Consider the following 5,491-nt stretch of genomic DNA (forward strand, 5'->3'; position numbering starts at 1 on the left):
ATCCTGAAACTGTTATATATTAATAATATTTCATACATTTGTTGCTTATTTGAGAATGTTTTATTTAAGCAGCACTTTGCATTTATTTTATTTTCCCATTTGTATAATGTTAAAACAAATTGTTGGTTTAATAAACACAGAAATGTTTTTTGTTCCCACGCTGTACCGAAAATGAACCAAACGTGACCTCAAAAGCGAGGTACCGAACCATTATTTTTGTGTACCGTTACACCCCTACTTTAAATACAATAAATTTACAAGTCAATGAATATCATGTATATACCTTAAATGTAATTTCAGTATGAGAGCTTTCTCTCATTCTGTGACCATATTATTTTGTTTTGATTTGTTGATCTCTGTGGCCGTGATCCTCATTTGTTTTTTCCTAATTACTGTACTTATTTTTTCTGTTCTTGTCAAAATAAATAATTAGATTTAACAGATTTTGAGCAAAAAATCATTAGCATTTATTTTCATTCAGTATGTATTGTACTGGAACACACACACAAACTCACAAAGGTTAAAAAGTCATTTGGAGACACCATACCCAGACTTTAACCACTTTCTTGAAAACACAAACCTACTGCCTTGCCTTTAGGTATATAATAAAGAAATCATCGTATTGTGATTTCGAATGAGACTTTAAATGCTCCATTGTTTAGCGTTTAGTGTTTTTGTTTTCGCGCATTTTAAGAACTACAATCTCTCAGCGTTATCACAGGCCCCTGCTCCTAGACAAACACTCATTTCTAGCCATCAATTCACACACGCGTTCAGATAGCACTTAAATCTCTGACTCCAAGTGCCTGGTGGGTAGAGCGCCAGTTTAGAAAGTGAATAATTATCCATCATTTAGTGGAATTTAAATTATCGCTTTGCAGGGACGGAGATGGAGTGAGGTTAGGACGAGACAAACACAGCGTCTCTGTATGTTTTTCTATTACATTCACTAAATACTTGTAATGCAGAGTGAGAATTAAACCGAAGACTGTCCAGTTTTTTCAATAAGGCTGTGGGTTAGATTCTCTGAGAGGTTGGTTTGCATGTTATACTCTGTCTGGAAAGGGGTACTCCACTCTTCCCCATAATCTCCAGCCTTGTCGATAGTATTGCATTGCCTTCCACATCAACGGTATCGTATTTGATACCTGGGAAAATGTTTTATATAACCATGCAACTTTCCAACTGTAAAAGATAGAAACTTTCCATTTTTTCCTAAGAGTTTCGGCTTTCTGAGCGTATTTCCGACATTACCCTATGTCATGTGTGCGCTGTGTGATGACGTAGGGAAAAACAAACGTTCAATAGGAACTTTGTTTTCCGCCAAACTCACACGCTCCATCCATTTTCATTGGCCCAAACTTGGCCAAAGAGTGCAGTGAGTCAAAATGGTCAACTGCTCTGAGTGTCTGTGATCGACAGAAGAATTTATCCACAACTATCAAGGTAAGAAAGACGAAAACTTAAAAGAGAACAACAACGACACATTAGTGAACTACTGAGCAAAACTAATGTTATAGTCATGAATAAAGCATAAGTAACTTGTTAACTCATACTTATTTTACAATTAAAATTTAAAATGTATTTTATTTATGCTGATATTAGCACAGATAGATTTGTGCAGTTTGAATGCGAGACATCTCTAGGATACAATAATGTTCATTTTGCTCAGTAGTTCACTAATACGTCGTCCTTGTTTGCTTTTAAGCTTTAGTCTTTCTTACCTTGATAGCTGTGGATAAATTCTTCATGGAAGAATGTTTATCCTTTGTTGACCTTGTTGGTTGAAAATTTGGTAATGGGGCAGATTTATGAAGTTGGTGGAAAATACAGGAGACATTTCCACAGACATTTTGCCATGAAAAACAATTAACCTGAAATTCCGCAAACCTGCAGTGGGGCACTTCTGGCCGTTGTGCAAAGGTCTATTGATCCCTCAAATTCATTTTCTGCATTTGACCCATCTTTCTACCATTGCTGCTGCATGGTGCATCCTGTCAGGAGCAGAGCAGCGGCTGTGCTCGGAGATCCGTGCTTGTGTTGATGGGGGAATCTGGAGAAAACACTCCCAAACACAGGGAGAAACATGCAAACCTCTTTCACAGAGAGGGAATCAAACCTGGAACCTTTTTGCTGTGAGTGTTACCTGCTCAGCCATCGTGTCGCCACATTTTTAAGATGGTAAAAATCAGGTACAGCTCCTTTAACACCCGTTTGCAAAGTGAAACACTGCGCATCTTTTTATAGAATTGAAATGAGTGCCTGGATGGGGCAGAGGCGGAGCGAGGTTAGCGATAGACATCCCATTGTTTTTCTATTACAGATACTAAATGCTACTGTTAGTGGACTATGGGCTAACCACATATTACCCAAACACTGTGATTATGTTATTATGACACTTAGCGGCTAAATGGAATCTGTCTCCCAAACAAGTGCAGCGGGTGGAGAGGCTGCTCGGCTGAGTGCTACTCCAGCCAAATTAGCATCGGCTTTAGTGAAGGACCTGAATGCAGCTGCATCTGGGAGGGCATCTGGGTGTACACTGCAGAAAAAATATTATTTAAGTCCAAGGTAAATTTCACGGTACAGTATGTCAATTTCTGGAGGTGGCATGATGATATGGAAATAGAACATTAAAACCATCAGAACATTCTTCATGGAGATAGAGAAGATTTATAGCCAGGCTGGTGCCACCTAGTGCCTCTGCTCAATTTCATTTCTCTCCAGCGACTAGATCAAGAATCAGAATACACTAGGCGGTTTGCAAGAACCCCAGAAGTGCGAGTCCGGGCACCAGAAAATCAGCGAAGAGCCATACATTCTGTGTTGGCAACGATTCCAGAGATCGAGGATTTAAAGCCAGAACAAAGAGAATGTTTGGTGAATTTTATCAAGGGGAAAGACGTTATTGTCCTTCTTCCTACAGGATTTGGGAAAAGCTTAATATACTAGCTAGCCCTGTTAGTGGCGCATTACATTCATCACGACCAAATAGCAGAGATTGGTTAAATAAAAAAGTACCCGCTTACCGTCGAGCGAATGAATCCTAATGCTGCGAGGTCAGACAGTTTCTATGAAGTGAAACTGTTTGATGAATCAGGCTAGATTACTGTGGAATATTATAGCCAAAGGAACATTATTTGCATGAAAACAAGCAGGAGCCCTCCTCCAGGCCAAGATTCAGGTTTGTGGAGATTCAAGTCCACTCACAGTAAGGACACATTTTTTCCCCAACATTTTCAGGGCTTTAATAAGACAAACTATCACAGGTTTGTTTAAAAAAAAAAAAAAAGAAAAAAATCATGGCTCAGTTGCAAAACTTCACTTCAGTGGTTTGTATTTACACCACAGCCCAAAGCAGTTCAACAAGTGCAGTATTTACAGTGCAGTATGGGAGACAAAAAATAAAACAAAATATGTACAGCAGCAGGACGTGCACAGAGAGCCAGCAGCCACAGCGTCAGGCCAAGGACAGAAGGAACAGAACAGGAACAGCTCCCCTTAAATACCCCTTAAGCTGCGTTCAGACCTGAGCTTCAGGGCTTCGAGTTGCAAAGTTTATGTGGATGCACGTCCAGGGCATCACAGCTTCAACCAATCAGGGACCTAACAGTGATGTCTTAATGTCATTATCCAGAAGAACGAGAAGAAACAGAAAGACCTGGGAGTCACAAACACCAGAACAAGAAAATTGACTCGACGTGTTATTAGCAGAGTATAAATGTATATACATCACCGCCGAGTCGATCAGTACACTAAAGCCACTCTTTCTTCTGTTCTGCCATCTTTCACAAAGAGACTGGGAAAACAAGGCACTCACAGACCGCCATGGACGCCCCGGACACCGCAGTCTGAACACGGCTTTAGCCCCTCCCCTGCGTCAAACTAATTCAGTCACGGTTATGGAACTTAAAAACTCAGTGGAACACTTCCTTGTATATCGCCACATGGCAGGTCATCATTGTGGCCATACCGGCTTGTCAAAGCCTGATCCCATTAGATCTCAGAAGCTAAGCAAGGCCAGGTCTGGTTAGTACTTGGATGGGAGACCTTTGAGAATTCCAGGTGCCACAGTGGGGCACCAGTCGCAAAAAACTGTTGTTGTGTTCTTAGGCAAGACACTTCACCCACATTGCCTAGTATGAAAGTGGTGTGTGTGAGTGATGGTGGTGGTTGAAGGGACCGATGGTGCCAATTGGCATGGCGGCCGCACTTCTGTCAGTATGCCCCAGGGCAGCTGTGGCTACAATAGCAGCTTACCACAACTGGGTGTGGAGAAAAAGAATAATGAATCTATAAATGTTCTGTTCTGTTCTTTGTGACATATGTCTGTGAAAATCGCTATATAAATAAAGACTTACTTATTTACGTACATCACAAAGTGGAACAGTAGGGTGGCCAAACGTCCGTTTTTCCCCGGATATGTCCGTATTTTGCGTCGTGTCCTGGGCGTCCGGGTTTTTTTTTTTTGTGTGTGATGCAAGTGATGCAAATGTCTGGGTTTTCATTACCATTCATTGGGGGCATTAAACTGAGCGTCTCTCGTAGCTCTCTGTGACTCAGAAGGAGTGAGACACAAACAGCCAGTCAGTCTGCAACAGGCTGAAATGCAAATGTGCATTTAACAATGACTTGTACAAGAAATTTTCCGTTTTCCATCCCGGTCAGGACAAGTGAGAGGCCATCTGCACAGGTTGCGAAGTGAGAGTACAGTGGTCCCTCATTTATCGTGGGGGTTATGTTCTAAAAATAACCCGCAATAGGTGAAATCCGGGAAGTAGTCAACTTTATATTTTACAATTATTATATCTCTTTTAAGGATGTTAAACCCCTCAGCACACACTTTATACACTTTTTTCAAACAGGAGAAGTGCAACTTCTTCAAACTTATTGCTGCAGTCCTCCTTTTGTTATTTTCCTCCTTCTTTATGTAACAAACTGAAGATTCATTAATTCCGTAATGGACTCCTACAGCGCAGAGTCCTGCACGGGTCCATTTTTGGAGACCCCCAGTACAGCGCCGCACCCGTGCAGTACAACACCGCACCTGCCCGTTAACTCGAGATTATATCAAACTTTTGCGCTTCCTACACCACGGACTGAACTAAGACTAAACCAGGACTAACCCAGGACTAACCTAGGACTGACTCCAGGACTGAAGAAGAGGACTAAACCAAGACTGAACTAGGACTAAAACAGGACTCACTGTCGGGACGGGCTCAGAGGTGACCGCAGGAGAATGGACCGGTGTAGAGCTCCGCACCTCAAGGAGGTAAACGCGGCAACTGCCCGATCATGCTTTGCGGACAAACTGCTCGGCGTTCTCTCTCTCTAGTCCAAAATTAGACCTGGTTTAGACCTGGTTAATACTGACCCACCTGTGTGTAAAAAATAAATAAATAAATAAAAATCCGCAAAACCGCGAAAGGTGAACCGCGATATAGCGAGGGACGACTGTAACTCAATGTCGAGGCCCCACCTCCCACTCCCG

The 5,491-nt window shown here is 41.8% G+C and overlaps 1 pseudogene; it reads left to right on the forward strand.

The window, feature by feature from the left end:
* Window positions 1–3,959: 3,959 nt before the first annotated feature.
* Window positions 3,960–4,077, forward strand: LOC129412456 (5S ribosomal RNA; annotated as a pseudogene).
* Window positions 4,078–5,491: the final 1,414 nt, after the last annotated feature.

Source organism: Boleophthalmus pectinirostris, unplaced genomic scaffold (genome assembly GCF_026225935.1).
Source record: "Boleophthalmus pectinirostris isolate CB_2022bp ecotype Guang Dong unplaced genomic scaffold, ASM2622593v1 HiC_scaffold_8, whole genome shotgun sequence".
NCBI lineage: Eukaryota > Metazoa > Chordata > Actinopteri > Gobiiformes > Gobiidae > Boleophthalmus > Boleophthalmus pectinirostris.